Source organism: Rhinolophus sinicus, chromosome 2 (genome assembly GCF_057876585.1).
Source record: "Rhinolophus sinicus isolate RSI-liver-muscle chromosome 2, RSI-T2T, whole genome shotgun sequence".
In the NCBI taxonomy this organism is placed as follows: Eukaryota; Metazoa; Chordata; class Mammalia; order Chiroptera; family Rhinolophidae; genus Rhinolophus; species Rhinolophus sinicus.
Window position 1 is genome coordinate 174,917,297 of NC_142502.1, and position 19,855 is coordinate 174,937,151.

Consider the following 19,855-nt stretch of genomic DNA (forward strand, 5'->3'; position numbering starts at 1 on the left):
TTGAAAAAGAAGAAATTCTAATTGCAAACTTGGACTATTTTAGTCCCACGGACAAAATATACTCATTCTAAGATGAGCTGATCAGAATCACATTTAAACCATTCATTTTATGCGGTTTTGAATACAATGATGTAAAGAATTTACAGTTAGCAGATATCTAGGATTTCCAAGAGTCTGAAAACAATGGTATACAAGAACTGGGCTATAGAAATTAGCCTGGAAAAGAGAAGCACACAGGAAGACAGAACAGCTATCATCAAACAGAGACATCAAAGCAGTCATAAAATATCTGAACCTTTGATGCATCCAAATGGACAGAGATTTGCTCTGTACAACACCAGAGATAGAACTAGAACCAATAAGTAGATAACAGAAAGAAGTAGACCTCTGGACCACCACTACTAGTACAGCAGAAGAGAGATGGACTAAAGAAAACTAAAGGTCCATTACAAATCTCAGATTCTGTTTCCCTATTCCTTATCCTTAATATGAGATCTTTGTTCTCTAAACAAATTGTATCCTTGATTTTAACTGTATGTTAATCATTTAACATTTTATATGCATATTCCCATAAAAGAAATGTAACAAACTATGGCCCAACTGGCAGGCTTATTTTACAAAGCTGTACTACAACATTAATTACAATGGAGTAACATTTTATTGGCTTTTATCTTTCCCAAATTCAATCTAATCCTCACCTCCACACCAGTCTCCCAAATATGGACAATGAGACTACACTGAAGGATCAACCTGCTTTCTGAGCAAGTGAGCAGGTCATCAGAACCAGACAGACTTAAAGAAAACTAGGTCCTTTTTTCCCCCATAAAAAGGGTGTGAAGAGGTTTCTCACTGTAGTTTGGATTTACATTTCTCTGATAGTTGTTATTTCATACTCTTAATATTGTTTTTTGGAGGTCGGAAGCTCTTCATTTTGATGAAGTCCAATTTATCAGTTTTTCTTTAATACGAAGTCTGACAATTAAGTTTGCGAACTTGCATCCATGCGTTGCGTTTACATTTGCAGCACTGTACAAACAGCTCGGTACGGTTTCATAACCTTTGTATATCAGTGTCTCAGCTGTATTCATGTCAACGTGTGGCGGTGTCTTGTTGAGTGGCGTTCATTGTTGCGTGTTTTTGGGTGCCCTCGCAAGAATGTCTGACTTGAATTAGAGCAACGAACAAACATTACATTTCTTGTTAAACTTGGCAAAAGTGGAAGTGAAATCAGGGACATATTAGTCCAAATTTATGGGGATAATGCCATGAAGAAAACAGCTGTGTAGAAATGGATTAAACGTTCTACTGAGGGGAGAGAACGTGACACTGATGAAGAGAGGCCAGTAATGAGCAGAACTGATGAAAACATTGCAAAAATTCATCGAATTGTGCATCAAAATCATCAGCTGACTGTGAGAAGCATAGTAGACCAAGTAAACATCGCTAGAGAAACAGAAAAATCTTTTTTTTCTTTTAATGGGGAATATTGTGGAACAGTATGTTTCTCCAGGGCCCATCAGCTCCAAGTCGTCGTCCTTCAACCCAGTTTGGAGGGTGCAGCTCAGCTCCAAGTCCAGTTGCCGTTCCCAATCTTAGTTGAAGGGGGTGCAGCCCTCCATCCACGGGGGAACCAAACCGGCAAACCTGTTGTCAAGAGCCTGCGCTCAAACCAACTGAGCCATCCAGACGCCCCAGGAAAATGTTAACTGAAAATCTTGGCATAAGAAAGGTGTGTGCGACAATAGTCCCAAAGGACCTCACCAATGAATAAAAGGAGAGTCGAAGTCCACCAAGACCTCCTGGAGAGGCAAGACGATGTTTTGGGCTGTGTTACCACTGGTGATGAAACATGGATGTACCAATACGTCCCTGAAACAAAGCATCAAAGTGCACAATGGAAGTCAACCAATTCTCTACGACTAAAAAAGTTCCATCAGTCCAAATCAAGAGTCAAAAAGATGTTGCTAACCTTTTTTGACATCAGAGGAATTATTCATTATGAATTTATACCAACTGGACAAACAGTTAACCAAGTTTATTATCTGGAATTGCTGAAAAGGCTGCATGGAATAGTTAGACGAAAATGACCTGAACTTTTCACCAACAATTCATGGCTCTTGCATCACGACAATGCACCAGCTCACACAGCACTGTCTGTGAGGGAGTTTTTAGTCAGTAAACAAGTAACTGCATTGGAACACCCTCCCTACTCACCTGATCTGGCCCCCAATGACTTCTTTCTTTACCCAAAGATAAAGGAAATATTGAAAGGAAGACATCTGATGACATTCAGGATATCCAGGGGAATATGACAACAGCTCTGATAGCCATTCCAGAAAAAGAGTCCAAAATTGCTTTGAAGGGTGAACTAGACGCTGGCGTCGGTGCATAGCTTCCCAAGGGGAGTACTTCGAAGATGACCGTAGTGATATTCAGCAATGAGGTATGTAGCACTTTTTCTAGGATGAGTTCACGAACTTAATTGTCACACCTCATATGTAGATCATGTTTTTTGTATTCTAAGAAATCTTTGCCTAACCCATGATCACAAAAGTTTTATACTACGATTTTTTTCTAGAAGTGTTCAAAGTTTTAGGTTTTAATTTAGTTCCATGATTTGGAGTTAATATTTTTTAATGTGGTACAAAGTCTGGATCAAAGTCCAGTTTTTTAAATGTGGATATCCAATTGTTCCAGCATCATTTGTCGAAAAAGATACCTTTGTTAAAAATCAATTTAATGTATGCATATGGATCTATTCCTGGCCTCTCACAGAGAGTATACTATAAAAAGTACAAATTCAGTCTGCCAAGGTTCCCAGAGCCATTGCAGCGAGGACCATGTTGCTTCTGAATATCCTTGCACACCAGTACACCACGGGTTGGCAAAACCACACTAGGCAAAGAACTTGCATGAAGATCAGGACTGAAATACATTAATGTGGATGATTTACCGGATATCACGGAGTCTGGCAAGATGGCTTCTCCCAAGAGCATGCCGAAAGATGCACAAATCCTGAAGGATATGGGGATTACAGAATATGGGCCAAGATTTATAAATCAAATGTTGGAGTTTGTCTTCCAATATGTGACCACAATTCTAGATGATGCAAAAATTTATTCAAGACATGCTAAGAAAGCTACTGTTAAAACAGATGATATGCAATAAGCAATCCAGTGTCATACTGACCAGTCTTTCACCTCTCCTCTCCCAAGAGACTTTTTTATTAGATATTGTAAGGCAAAGAAACAAAACACCTCTGCCATTGATCAAGCCATATTCAGGCCCTAGACTGTCACCTGACAGATACTGCTTGACTGCTCCAAACTATAGATTTAAGTCTTAACAAAAAAAAGGCACCCCCTTCTGTGGGAAGAATAACAGTTCTACTACCAAGTATTGGTTTGGTTACTAGCAGACCAAGTACTCCCACACTTGGCACACCAAACCCACAAACCATGTCTCTTTCAACTAATGTAGGGACTCCAATGTCCCTCATGGGGCAAAGCTTTACAGTACTGATGCCTACTTCACACTCCCCAGGTGTAAAAGCATCAATTCCTGCCACATCAGCAGCTCAGAATGTTCTGATTAATCCATCATTAATTGGGTCCAAAAACATTCTTATTACCACCAATATGGTGTTAACACAAAATACTGCCAATGAATCACCAAATGCATTGAAAAGAAAACATGAAGACGATGAAGATGATGATGATGACGATGATGACGGTGATATAATTTGTGTACTAGTCTTGGTGTACACAACTTGTATACTTGGTCTTGAATCTGTTGTATTGAGATTAAACATGCATGCTGGATGTTTTCAAGTTGTGTTTTAGAAACTTAAATAGTACTTAATGAGCAGATACAGTTACCATACTTTTCAACGGAGACATTAGGTTTTCTTTAATAGGATTCATAATGGCTTTTCATCAGCCTTCAAGTGTGAAAAATAAACTTGTAATTCATCAATTTGAAACAAAAAAGTACAAACTGAAATCCCTACAAGAGCCAAAGTAACATGAATGGGACAAATTTAAGCCAATAGGAAGAAGTGGGTTCTACATTTTACCAAACAGAATACAGGCTATCCTAAAAGTATTCAAATTCAACAGATAATCAAAACACTATGCAGTCTAAACAAAATGGTGTATGTGTGGTTGAGGGGAATGTATAGAAAAAAATCACTGGTATATAAAGGTATATTTAAAAATGATAAAAAACTGGATAGAAAGAAGAGAGTACATCGGAAAAAAGGTTAAAGGCAGTTTTATAGCAAAGAGTGAAACAGTAGGAATAACAAAGAAAGGGAGAAAGATGACACTAACAGGTAGGTAAACAGAGGTCAGATACCAGACTGAGAACTAAGAGGTTAGGCCAAGTTAAAAAGAAAAAAACAAAAGTGTATCTCTACTAATATAATTATTACTAACATTACACAAGGATGGCCATTAGTCTGGCTCAGTTAACAATAGTGACAAGCAATGTTTTTGCATTCACAGCTGAATGACGTTTTGTCTTAGTTCAGCTGGTTAGAGCGTGGTGCTGGTAGCACCAAGGTTGCTGGTTCAATCCCTGCATGGGCCACTGTGAGCTGCGCCCTCCTTAAAAGAAAAAAACAAAAAAGAAAGGAAAAACCTATTCATAAAGAGAAAAAACGTAGTTCACAGATCAGGGTCTACTTCACTTGTGCCTTTACAACATGTAGAGCAAGGCTGTCTATTCACCACCAAGCACAGCACCAGTTCATAGATAGTAAGGGTAACACTCAAACAACCCAGGGGGTAACTGGTTACCGGCTGGCTGAGCTGCTCTGGCTATTCTTCAGTGACAGAACGAAGAACGAAGAATCATTTCCTTCTTGAGGGAGATACACTGAGAGTTTCTGTTTGTTGTTTGTTTTTGTCTTTTTTGTTTGTAATTCCTGATCCAATGAATTAAAGAATAGTTATTTGCTTTGGAAAAACCCAAAAAAAATTCTGAATAAAATGATAAATCCAGGGTGTAACTTTCAGAAGCCCACCAAAATATTAATAGCTTTTGCCTAGGGACAGGACTTATATATGGTTAGTTACTTGCTTATTTCACTTGCTCTGTGCTTTTTTCTTCCTTCTACTTTCAAATATTTCCCCTATTTTCCAAAATATTTCATTTTTCTTTCGTAATTCAAGGGGACAAAAACAAACAAGCAAGAAAGCAAGATAGCCTTCCTCCAAGTAATATAACATGAATCACCTTTAATATCAAAATACCAAAGGAGAAATAAATTTAACAAAGGCTGCCAAAATACATGTCCCCAAAATAAATTATGCCTAAGTGTACCTTTAATCATTTAAAACCTTCACAGGCAACATGTTTTTAATCATTTTTTTTTAAATAAAAGATAAGCTCTTTGTCAATGCTAAACTAGATTTGACAGCTATAATTTATTCCGATGCCCAGAATTTGAGAAATGTCGAGATGATAAGCTCCCTTACTTCTGGCTCGCAACCTGTACCATTTCTGCCTTTAGTTGAACTATGAATAGTTAATATAATTATTAGTTCTGCAGATTCACCTGACACTCATTCTAAACTTAACCATATTTACTCTTTTATTAAATGACCATAGATGTTTTTTCAATGTCAAAATCTTAAATTGGTGGAGCCACTGTGGAAAAGAGTATGGAAGGTCCTCAAAAAATTAAGAAGAGCTACCTTACGACCCAGCAATTCCACTCCTGGGTATTTATCCAAAGAAATCCAAAACACTAATTCGAAAAGATTTATGGACCCCTATTTTCACTGCAGTGCTATTTACAACAGCCAAGATATGGAAACAACCAAAATGCCCATCAACAGATGATTAGATAAAGAAATTGTGGTACATATATACAATGGAATATTACCTTGCCATAAAAAATAATGAAATATTACCATTTGAGACAACATGGACGGACCTAGAAGGCACTATGCTTAGTGAAATAAGACTGAGAAAGACAAATGTCATATGACCTCACTTATACGTGGAATCTAAGGGACAAAATAAACAAATAAAACAGAAACAGACCCATAGATACAGAGAACAAACAGATGGTTACTAGGTGGGAGGGGGATTGGAGGCCAGGTGAGAAAGGTGAAGAGATTAAGAAGTACACATTGATAGTCTCAGGACCCTTATGGGGATGTAAAGTACAGTACAGGGAATATAGTCAACAGTACTGTAAAAACTATGTATATTGACAGGTTGGTAGTAGACTTATTGGAGGGAATCACCTGATAAATTATATAAATGTCTAACCACTACGTTGCACACCTGAAACTAATATAAAATAATATTGAATGTCAACCATAATTTTAAAAAACAGTAATGGGGATGTGTAGTGCAGCATGGAGAATATAGTCAATAACGTTCTAATAACTATGTACAGTGTCAGGGGGTAGACTTGTTGGGGTTATCATTTTGTAAGTTATGTAAATGTCACTATGCTGTTCTATACACCTGAAACTAATAAAAAAAAAAAAATCTAAGCCATAAATAATTCTCTACTTATGTTTACATTTTATTATCCAGTATCCTATACTAATTTTATTAATCTGTTAGTATTATTTATTTTAAATCACAATTACCAGAGACTAGAATCTTGTTTACTTTATTTGCTCCACATAGAGGTCAATAAAATAAAACACAGGTAATGAAGACTATTACCAATGCTTATGTGACTATGTTATCGTGTTTCCCCGAAAATAAGACCTAGCCAGACAATCAGCTCTAATGTGTCTTTTGGGGCAAAAATTAATATAAAACCCGGTCTTATAGTAAAATAATATAAAATATACTATATATTTTTAAATAATTAAAATAATATATGTTAAAATAATATATTATATATTATATGATAATATATTATATATTAAATTATTGTATTATATATTAAAATAATTATTTTAATACATTATATATTAAAACAATATAAAATATTTATAGTAAAATAAGACCGGGTCTTATATTAATTTTTGCCCCAAAAGATGCATTAGAGCTGACTGTCCAGCTAGGTCTTATTTTTGGGGAAACACGGTATTGCCAAGAAATTAAAATGTGCTATTTTCAACTAAACTGGTCAAATGAATTATGGGTGGCTTTATACCAGAATAAGTTAGTCCCAGACCCTGAGTCACACAGTTCCAGGAGCCCATTCATTAGATAGTGCGTATAAATGTTTCCTTGCACATACCAAGTACTCCTAGAGCTGGCCAGAGAAATTGCTGGGCCTAACTGCTTACAATCTACAACTAACCATCTCTGAGAGTGTCCAGGAAGAAGCTGAAAGCCCTTCTGCCACAGATGCTGAGGGCTCTACTCCGATAAGAGGTTGGACTGTATGATCAATAAACTTCCACCTAATTCTCACATTCTATGATAAGTGCAAAAGTTAGTATGGCTTTGGTAAACAAATTCCATTTAAGACCAACAAAATACTCATTAACAGGGAGTCAGAGGTGAAATTAATGAAGTGGCAGAAAATCACATACTGATAAAAATATTAAGTGAGGTGAACATGAAGGTCTTGCTGAATTGTCTATTTAGACGATGATAAGGTTTATCTCTACTGCAAAAAGAACTGGAATCTATCTCATGCCATATAGAAAAACTAAAATGGATCAAAGACCTTAATGTAAGTGCTAAAATTGTAAAACTCTTAGAAAAGAAACAGGCATCAATTTTTATGACCTGGATTAGGCACGGAGTTCTTAGTCATGACACCAGATAAATTGGACTTCACCAAAATTTAAAACTTTTGTGTCTCAAAGGACACCATCAAGAAAGTAAAACTACAATCCACATGATGGGAGAATATATTTACAAATTATATATCCGATACCGGACTTATACCCAGAATATATATTTTAAAAACTCTTAAAATTTAATAGTAAAAAGACTAATAACCAAATTTAATGGGCAACAGATTTGAGTAGACATTTCTCTAAGAAATATGTGCAAATGACCAATAAATATACAAAAAGATGCTCAACATCTTAGTCATTAAGGAGATGCAAATAAAGCTGCCTCTTCATACGATGATGGGTAGAATCAAAGTCACATAATAACAAGTATTTGCAAAGATATGGAGAAATTAGAACCCTCATACAGTGCTGCTAGGAATGGAAAATGGTGCACCACTTTGGAAAACAGTTTCGTAGTTCCTCAAAATGTTAACCACAGTTACCATATGACCCAGAAATTCCACTCCAAGGCATCTAACCAAAAGAAAGGAAAACATACGTCCATGCAAAAACTTGTACATGAAAGCTGACAGCAGCATTATTCATGATAGTCAAAAACGTCCATCAACAGTTGAACAGATAAACAAAATGCATATATCCATACAACAGAATATTTTTTGGCCATAAAAAGAAATGAAGTACTGACACATCCTACAAAATGAATGAACCTTGAAAACATTAGGCAAAGTGAAAGAAGCCAGACTCAAACGGTCACATATTATATGATTCCACAGAATTTCTTTTTGAGGTAATGAAATAGCCTGGTATTAGTGATTGTAGTTGTATAACTTTGTGAATATATTAAAAGCCACTGAACTGCATCGTCTAAAAAGGTGATTTTATGACTATATGAATTGTATCTCAATAAAAATAATAATAAATAAAAATAAATGAGAAATCTTTCTTGGAAATAACACAATGAAATCCTAGGTATTTCATCATAGTAAATATAATATGGCAACAGAAGAACTGCAAGAAGTGTAATAGCAAGAAAATGTATCCAGGTGAAGCCCTGGGGCTTTCTGACAAACGTATTACGAAGGTTTAACAAAAACAAGGCTCAGATTCCTACACTACGCATGTCTGCACTGGGCAGACAGCAATCATCCATCACAACACCCTCTGCCATTAAGCTGGACATGGTCACAGGCCCTAACACAGTTCTCCTTGTACTCATTACCAGTGTAAACGAATTGCTGAAGGTTATAAATTGATAAATTGCTGAAGGTGAGACATAAAGGTACTAACTTTACACCCGTTTCTTTCTTAGTCTATCACGCATGCAAATATTAGTGATCACTTTAATAGTTTCATTAATTATAAAATACTTCAGACATACCAAAAAAGGCACTGAAAATAATTTTAACATATATAATACACCCACTGTCCAGATAAAGAAATATAACATTACAAATTCAATTAACACTCCCCCTACTTTTAATACTTATCTTTTTAGAAAAAGACTATACTCTTGCTGTCAGTTAAAAACATGTACTAAGTCTCCATATATGGCCCATGAAGTATAACAAAGATATCACTATTCACCCACAGACTCTTAAGTAACCGCTGACATGTGACATTTATCACACGTAAAATTTCTATCACTGTCAATTTTAACAAGAGAAGGAAACTCTCCACCTGTCAATAGCAATAGCAATGGAAACAGAAATTAGAAAATGACCAGAGAGTTCTTTCCATCCAAACTTTTCACTGTCACTTAGCCAAAGGCAAGGGCCTCCACTATCTACCTTTCCTTGTGCATTGTCAGCCCAGCACACTTCTCATTTTAACATCTATAATATTTTCAAGGCACTTTCAGACACAAATTCTCATTTACCATACAAGATAGATAAGGTAGCTATATTTATACACTTTCCCACAGATTTGGGAGAACGTAGCAATTAAGAGCACAAGATTGGAAGCAAGCAAGGCTTGAATCCCTGCTCCACTACTTCCCAGCCAGCAAATTGCAACATAAAGGTGCCTGGGCTTACAGGGTAGTTAGGAGGATTCTATTACACAATGTATATGAGGCACTTAGCACAGAACCTGGTGTAAAATAAGCACTAAATGAACAGCTGCTGCTATTGTTGTTGTTGCTGCTGTTAATTATGTAAGATCAAACAGCTCTTAAACAAGGCAGTGAAGACTGAAACCTAGGTCTTCTTTGATTCCACACAGAACTGCTTCATTCTCAAATGGTCACCAAGAGTCCTACCTGCACAGAGCAGCAGACTCTACCATTTCAAGAAATGCTTCCCCATTCTCATCTCGACACCATGGTGATCACTTCAGGATTTTAAGAATCAAAAGCCAATAGCAATACCAACTATTGCTATAGCTGCTAACGTCACAAAAAGACACGTAGGCACCGTATTTGTCTCCTAATACCGTCTATAGCCTTCTGTCTCCCCCCCAATTAAACTCTAATCAAGCTTCTGTATCAAACTACCAATTTACAGGGAATATAGAGGGTAGAGAAACTTGTTAAACTAAACTGAAAGTGAGACTGCAAGAAATTCTACAGGACGAAACCAGGTTATTTAACAGATAAATTGCAAGGGAACAAAATGAGAAGAATGAATCTACGAATTAAAAAAATACTTAAAAGACATTTCGATCAGTCCTGATATCAAAAAAATTTTTCAGTCTCCCCCCTCCAAAACAAAGGCAATAGCATCAGCACTGTGTACATCTGCTTGGGGAGAGACTACAGATAGAACCAGAATATTCGGGAATATTTTAGGCTTTGGGACACTTCCTTTTTTCCCTTGTAAATCAATAAATTAGTATTCTGGATTCTAAAAGAAAGACACTAACACAAATAGCCTTTACTCTGCCTGTGCTACATCTGTGATAAAAGTCCTATTCTGAAGAGTACTTTTAAAGACTAAGGGTTTACAAGTTCTTAAAATGATCCTCCTCCCCCTCCCAAAAAAATCTACAAGAGACAGCCGGAGCATGCAGCACTATACACAACAGCCAAGACATAGAAACAACTGAAATGCCCGTCGGTGGACAATTGGATTAGGAAACTGGTACATTTACACAATGGAGTATTACGCAGCCATAAAGAAGGAAATCTTACCATTTGCAACAACATGGATGGACCTAGAGAACATTATGCTAAGTGAAAGAAGTCAGAGAGAGAAAGACAAATACCATATGATCTCACTTATATGTGGAATCTAAAGAAAAGAATAAATGAATGAACTAATCAGAAATAGTCTCAGAGACATAGAGGAAAAACTGAGGGTTGCTAGATGGGAGGGGGGATGGGGATAAGGGGAAGGTGAAGGGATTATAAAGCACAGTCAGTATCCACAAGATGGCCACGGGATTATGAAAATCAATTCGGGGAATGTAATCAATAATGTTGTAAAGATTTTGTAGGGTATCCGATGGACACTTGTCCCATTAGGGAGACCACCTCAGGGATGATGTGGATACCTGATCACTGCACTGTACACCTGAAGCTGAAGCTGAACAATAATGGATGTCAACTACAAGTTTATATATAGATATATATACACACACATATATAGTTACAAGAAGCGGAGGACAGCATTAGGAATGGAGACAGTGGAAATGTAACGGCTGTGTGCGATGTCAGAGGGGTAGTGGATGGGGAGAGGGGGTTGTCACAGTGTGAGGGATATAAATGATAAATGTCTAACTATTACATTGTTTTATGAACCTGAAACTAATAAAAAAATGTTTTAAAAAGAAAAGATGCATTAGGGGGAAAAAAAGAGAGAGATAGCTGGAGCAAAGGTCAAGGGAAAAAACAAACAACAAGTCAAGAAGAGACACTTTTGTAATTAAAGCTTAAAATAAAACTGACACCCTTAACAGAATCAGCTGTCAAAAGTAACCTCCCCAGAAGTAACCCATCCTATGATAAGATTTGAGGTATCAATGAAAATTATAGTACTTCCCTAGCAAGAAGCAGCCAACTTAAGGTAAATTAAATGAAAATTAAACTGAAATCTTAACATGGGCACATGCTATAATGAAGACTACTTGTTTATTTCCATATTATTCTAAAAAGGATTTGAGACAGCTCACAGAGTGTATTAGAATTAAAAAGAAAAATATGATGAGATTGGGGCAAAGAGAAAATGAGGGATGAAAATAAGATGAAGTCAGACGTAAATTTACCCCACAAGCTATATGCCACAAGGTCCGATACAGTTGTAAGGGAAGGGCTGCACATTTGACTCTGAGCTCCCTTGCAAAGACAGAAATACCACAGGTTACAAGAGTCATGACGACTATGTAATACAAACAAACCAGCAGGTCAAAGGAAACACAGCTTTTCCTGGTACCAAGATCTGGAAAAAAAATTACTACATGGGTTCTAATAATAACGGTGATAAAAACAATAGCAGTCTGAATTGTACACTTAAAAATGGTTAAGATGGTGGGGCGGCCAGATGGCTCACTTGGTTAGAGCGCGAGCTCTGAACAACAGGGTTGCCAGTTCAATTCCCACATGGACCAGTGAGCTGTGCCCTCCACAACTAGATTGAAGACAATGAGCTGCCACTGAGCTTCCGGAGGGGCAGCCGGATGGCTCAGTTGCGAGCTCTCAACAACAAGGTCGCCGGTTCAATTCCCACATGGGATGGTGGGCTGCGCCCCCTGCAACTAAGATTGAAAACGGCGACTGGACTTGGAGCTGAGCTGCACCCTCCACAACTAGATTGAAGGACAATGACTTGGAGCTGATGAGCCCTGGAAAAACACACTGTTCCCCAATATTCCCCAATAAAATTTATTTAAAAAAAATTTTTTAAATGGTTAAGATGGCAAATTTTGTTATGTGTATCTTACTAAAGTTCTAAGAAATGGGGGAAGAAAGCAACAGCAGCTCATTTTCATTGCACTTGTCCTGGGTCAAGTATGTTCTAAGTATTTTGTATGTTTAAAGTCACAAAATTCTTAAAACAACATGGTAGAGGTAGGTACAATTATCATCCCCATTTTATAGCTGAGAAAACTGAGGCACCAAAAGGTTAAGTAATACACAATTAGGAATCAGCAGCGCCAGGATTCAAGCCCAGAAAATCTGGCTCCAGAGCCCATACTCCTAACCATTACACAATCCCTCATCCATAAAACAGTGTCTCCCATTGGGCAAAAGCACTTGCCTTCATCTAAAAGTGCATTTGTCCATCAACTATTAGCTCATTTTGTATTCAGTCTTAGTCTGCAGATCAGCTGCTAACAGTAACAGTAGAACAGTAGTAGCAGCAGTTACAACAGCATCGACAAGGGCACTGAGATCAAGGAGATAATATCCTCACAAGAATTCTACAATAAGAGGAGTGGTGAATTTTATAAAGCTGTTTGTTTTAATGGCCCTCAATAAAGGCTGATTGCATTACACCAAATAACAATTCTGTAAAAGTAATTCTACCCCAGTCTAAAACAGTGCAATCAAAATACAGAACTCTCTGGTATTCTGGCTTGATCCGAGTAAAACTGTTTCTAGAGCAATGTACTGAATGTGTTTATTTCAGCAATTCTCAAAGAGCACTGTTTCTGACTACTACTAGGTGTTTAATAAGAATTTGGAAGCAAAGTAAGTGGATACATACTTGCTAGAATGAAGCTGTTCTATATTGACAACTACATGTAGACTATATACGTTTACAGTCCATCAAGTGCAGAACCCGGTTAATGTCCCTTTATGAAAACTGGGGAACCTAACCACTAAAGATGTCTAAGTATGGAGCCAACCTACCTCTCCATGGAGGTGAGTCAAGAAAGCATTTTCTTATAAGGCCATAATTTCCCCCTGAAAGTGGTTCTGATTCTACACCAATAAACAAACTGCCAATTGAGTTCCAAAGTGCTAGACTATTCAATATAGTCACAATGATTTTGACCGGGAAAATTCTCAAAACATGAGCTTCCCAACATTTATCTCAGCCATAAAATTACCTCAATTAAGCATCCAAAGAGCATCCAACTGAGACATGTACCTCTGAGCTAACTAAATGAATTGGGCAGCTACATAAAGTTATTAGAATATAAACCAATTAAATGTCCAGGGATATCTGTTAAAAAATATATGTTGTGGATTTTGGATTTGGAATAGTAGATATCTCATATCTTTCTCTTTGAAATAACTAGGGAGCAGAGTCAGGTGGCCACCAAGCCCATTCCTAGTTAGTATAAACACAACTACATCATAAGCATATATGGCTAGGAAGCAATAAAAAAGACAAGCATTCCACAAGGAAAGCAAACAAATATGAATAAGACTTGGGGAGGGAATCCAATACACAATAAACACCTGATAAGATAATCGCCTTTACCAATAGTCAGGGAACTGCAAATTACAACAATGGAATGAGCCTGTCCCTCATCCAACATCTATTTTTCGATCTCCAGGAACAGATCTGAACCTGCTTTGATCATATGGCCATCCTGCAGCACTGACTGTGCCCAAAGATGGTGAATGATGACAGACCGAGCATGGATCACACGCCTGTCCCTTGGCCAAGAGCACACTCTCACCTGAAATGGGGGAGGGCACACTAGACAGCCTAAATTAATAGCTACCACATAATTCACTACACAGACTTTCACCTTTTAATTCTATATACTACTTCCATTTCTTTGAATTTGTTATTAGAATATAGTCATGTATTATGTATATGGTTTATTTTTTAATTTTCAAAGGAGAAAATTATTGGAATGCAGTCAAAAAGAAAGCCTAAGTTCTAAACAGTTGAGGGTTGATGACTACAGAAATAAAACTGGGGAAAGAATAAGTCTCGTGTATAAATAAGGACCTGGGCTTCCTGGTCCTGCAAACTTGGCCAGCACTGTAACCACCACCCAGGAGTCCAGTCCTTATCAAACCAAACATTAAAAGACAAGTGAAAACTGGAGAGAGCAGATTTTATTTAACAATATGTTGATGAGGGAGGAAGAAGACCTCCAGGAACCTAAGAAGAAATTTGATGAAATCCTCAGACAGCAAAAGGTCTCCAACAGTATCGGAAAGTACCTTCATACTCTCCCTCACTTTTCTCACCCCATAATCTTACCAGCCAAATAATATTTGTAGAAAAGCTCTGGATTAGTTTTACTGAAGCCAATCACTTTACACCTGTTTCAAATATCTAAAGACGGGAGGGAGGACTGGGGGGTTGGGGGACAAGATGAAGGGATCAGTAAATATAAGTTGGCAGTCACAAAATAGTCATGAGGATGTGAAATACAGTATGGGGAACATAATCAATAATGTTGTAAAGATTATGTAGGGTGCCAGACGGGTACTAGACTATCAGGGGGATTACCTCATAGATTGTGTAGATGCCGGACCACTGCACTGGACACCTGAAGCTCAAGTAGAATGATGCTGAATGTCATATTCAATTATATAATATATATATAGTCAATTATGTGTGTGTGTGTGTGTGTGTGTGTGTGTGTGTGCATACACATATAGTCACAGGATGTAAAGTACAGCATAGGGAATATAGTCAATGGAATTGTAACAGCTATATATGATGTCAGAGGGGTAGTAGACTAGGGGGATTACAACTTTGTGAGGGGTGTAAATGTCTAATCATTATGTTGTTTTGTACACCTGAAACTAATATAAAAAACACAATAAATTTTTTAAAAAGATGGTAGCAAAACCATCTAAACTAAAACAATTTATATAAATACTAACCCCTAGAGACATTAGTAAAATTTCTCCTTTAATTGTCCCACGCACTACCATTTAGCGCTACAAGTTCTTTTTCACAAATAAATTTAGTAATAAAAATCCCATTTAGACTGACACACAAAACCAACTCCCCTTTATTTCACTGATTCCAGGCAGGCCCTACTGATTCTGATAGTCATCCCTCTAAAGAAAGCAATTCTGCTTTGGTGAGGCAAAGACAGGTACAGCTCACCCAGTACTCCTGTTCTTACCAGCCTTTCCTAACCCCGTAAGCAGTGCCCTGACTATATCGGGCTATAAGAGGAAGTGAGGTGGGTCACTTCCAAAGGCACAGTAACCACAGAGGCTCCACGTTCCAGGCAGTGCACCAAATGCACTTTATTATTTTCACACATAGAACCCTTTTATCAAGTTCATGGGACTAGGCTATAAGCATCACTCCAAATCCTACAAATCTAATTCAAATCCCACTTCCTCCAGGAAGCCTACCCAGACCATGCTAGGCTCCAAGGCATGATCAGTAACACACTTATGTATGTATACTGTGGATAAAGCACCGTAACAGCACTGTGGTATTGGCACATAACTAGTAGTATAATAAATAGCCTCTACCTTCTATAATGTACAATGTGGTCGGTGGAAAAAGACACATGCAAAAACAGAAACAAGTATACATGATAAATAAATTTCAAGTGAGTACTAAAAACAGTAAATGCTAGAGGAGTTTCCACATATCTCAGTTAGCAACTAACCTAGTTATATACTCCCATATGACATCTTTTATATTATTTTTAAATTCATGTATGATTGAAAGCAAATGAGACTGATTATGGCGGTTATAATCTCCTTGAAAGGCAGAAACCCTAAGATATAACTTCATGGTGCCCCATATTACCATTCAAACACAAGTATTTAATAAAAATTTCTTTTATGGAGAAGAATGTATGAAAAATTTAAACGTGCAATAGTCTTCAAGACGTCTGGAATGTGTGTTTGCAGCATGGCTAAGAAGAGAGAAGAAGGAACCCAAGTTTTCCTGTCCTCCATGGCAGGTGGACTTCTCTACTGGAGAATAACAAGTCACCAGGCTTCCCCAAACTTGAACCAAGTCCTTAACAGCCAACCTCTTATGCTGTAGGACTACACGTTCTCCAAGCAATAGCTGATTTCCAACTCAATTTCCCAAATACCCTGAAAAGGGGAAAGAGAATCCCTAGATGTTATGTATAAGTGTTCCGGGCACACATACAAAAAAGGTCTATTTCTCCACATTAATAAGTAGCATTATGATTTAATCAATATGACTTGCCAATTTAATTCTACACGTGTAAGACATTGCAGAGGACAAAATATAAGACATATATTTCGCCACTCTCATACCCTGATTTGGGAGATAGGATACATGAAAACAAAAAATTCCGCACACTGCAAGGTAGTATAAAGTATCAAACGAATAATAAGGAAAATAAAAATTAAGAATTCACAAAAGGAAGAGATTTCTTTCAAATTTTAGTCAGAACTCTTAAAAAGCAAGGTGGAATCTGAGCTGAGCATTAAAGAACAGGTAGAATTTCAGGAAGTATAAACTAGGATAAGGGAGAACATTCTAGGGAAAGGAATATATAAAGGGGTGGAAACAGGCCCAAGGAATGTTTAGGGGACAGTAAACTGACAATTTTATTTTGAACAGCTTATTGGGGGAGACGAGTGGGAAATGAGACAAGAAAAGCAGATTGGTGCCAGACATTGGAGAGCTTTAAATGCCAGGCTAAGGAACAACTTTATCTTGACAGTAATGAGGAGCCATTGAAGGTTTTTAAGCAAAGTAACGCAATGAAAGTAAAAATTACAATGATCATTCCAAAACAAAATTTAGGACAAACTGAAGAAGGAACTCCCTGGGGACACTGAGACCACTTTGGATACTATTGCAGTAAGTAGGCTAAATTAGAACGATGGGGGGGGGGGGGGGGGACGGACAGAGCAAACCCAAGGAGCTGAGAGAAACTGAAAACTGTTTTTTTAGCATATGTCAAATCAGACCCTAAGACTCTAGAAAGCTGAGATACAGATGCTAGAAAGAGGTTAAAAGCACAGCAACTGTGAATTCCAGCCTACCCAGCAGGGTCTCCCTATACTTGAATTGATACCAGGCTCTTCTATACACGTATACATTCCAATCTTCACACTCATACAAAAGGTACAGTCTTTTTTATTGGGGTTTGGGGGAGCAGAGGTGGGAAATGATATATAAATGATATATAGCAGAGGTGGGAAATGATATATAAAATCGGCCAGGTAGTTATGCAACAAATAGAGCTCAAACATCTGTAAAGGCCAAAGGCATTGCAATCACATCTATTGCCAAATGGAAAAGCAGACTGCAAATCCAGGCATCCTGCAGGCTTGAGTAATGACATCAGATACATCCATTAAACTTGGCAAGAGGGTAGGACTGGATGAATGGAGTTATTGAGGTCCCAATCTTTAACAACAGAGTTTCTTAACCTTTGGGAGGTCATGGACCCTTTTGGGAATTTGGTAATAGCTACAGACACTTTCCCCAGAGAAATGCATTGACTCACAAAATTTTACTTATAATTTCAGAATGTTCACAAACTCCCTAAAGCATATCTAGAGACTCTTAGTCCATTCTTAGTGAAGAACCCTTACTATAAAACAGTCATAACCATTTTTATTCTATACCCCACAGTTAAAAAGTTTTTGAATAGGAAGCCATATATGTATATTTATTTATAATTTACATACATTGCACACCAGACCAATATATTACGTACCTTATAAAGCATGGGCAAAAATGAAATTTTAAAATATTATAATAAAATAAACAATTTTTAAACATTTCTTTTACTTATTGATGACATAGCTTTGTACTCTACCTAATACCTATTAGAAAGTTATTATACCACTATTTTTGGTGAGAGTAATGTGATAGAACATGCTTTGTGATTTTCTAATTTTGTTTTCACATTTTGTAATACAGCAACTTGAAAGTCTAGTTCTAAATTCAGTTCATTTTTATAATAAATAACTATTTAATTTTATTTTAATTGGTGATCATAGCCAAAAAATGGGCTTCACAAAGATGAGTAAAACCAAAGGGACGACTTGCGTCACTTGTTGCACTGAATAAAACATAACATTCAATTTTCGATCCCATTCACCATTTATGCAAATACTTTTGCTAAAATTCAACTAGTGCATTTCTACATTTCTTCATTACAATCAGTTGTTCTCACTACCAACTAACCAGATGGTATTGCTTTTCATATTTTCAGCAAATGGGATCATAACTAAAATTTCTCCTTTACAAGGTTTTTATACAGGTTAGAAAATTTTGTTTCCAAGTTCAAATATAAATACGTGTGTGTGTGTGTGTGTGTGTGTGTGTGTGTATGAACATTCTTAAAGTTAACACATTATTTTCAGCAGTTAAATCCAATAATGATGGATATAGTTCCAAATATCCATTTTCAATAACCTCTCTCCATAACACTGAATTTTATTTTGTTTTTGAAGGTAGTTACTTTTTAAGTCACTGTTAAGAACTTACCATCATCCCAGAGAGACAGAGACAGATTAAGTAAGTAGGTCTATTCTTCATAAATACCTGATAGAAAAGGGTAAAGGCAGTCAAATACATGGTGATCGAAGGAGAACTGACTGAGTGGTGAACATGCAATGCAATGGATAGATGATGTATTATAGAAATGTACACTTGAAACCTGTATAATTTAACTAACAGACATCACCTCAATAAATTTAATAAAAACAAATATCTACTAGGTAGCATACTCCTCACATCCGCTTGTCACAGAAAATGTCAGCAAATTGAGACGTGTGTTTTTGTGAAAGACAAATGAGTAAGTCATCTTTAAGTTAGACAATTCTTAAGTCCTTTGCCTCAAGATGACCAGTTAACTTCTATGAAATACTATACAAAAGATATCCATGGTGACTCCCTACTGCAATACAAAATATGTTAAAAGTCTACTATTTAAAACATTGATTCCAAAAATCCAATTACCCACGCCCCTATAAATTGTAAAACCTCACAAGAGACTGAAGGTAAAGAAACTTCCTTACAGACCTCAAATATTTCTCCCATTTCCCAGATGACTTTATGTAAAGCCTACTGTAAAGGCCACTGCTCTAAATGCGCCTGGGCTCCCAAGGGCAAAGTTCTCATCAGTGCCTTCCAACTCATTTCCCTTGCATGCTATCAAAGTTTAAAGGAATTATCTTTAAAGGTACTCTAATTATATTGTATCCATCTCTGAATTACTACCAGTTTGGCAAAAGACACGAATTGTATCCATCTCTGTATTACTACCAGTTTGGTAGCAACACATTCCGTGATACCAGTTGTCTTCGA

The 19,855-nt window shown here is 36.9% G+C and overlaps 1 protein-coding gene and 1 pseudogene across 9 annotated transcripts in view; one reads left to right on the plus strand and one right to left on the minus strand.

Annotated features, from left to right (window-relative positions):
• NCOA1 (nuclear receptor coactivator 1) overlaps positions 1–19,855 on the minus strand; it is a 216,280-nt gene that overhangs the window by 187,527 nt on the left and 8,898 nt on the right. The gene's annotated exons all lie outside the window — the stretch shown is intronic.
• LOC109435112 (transcription initiation factor TFIID subunit 9-like) lies at positions 2,971–3,842 on the plus strand (annotated as a pseudogene).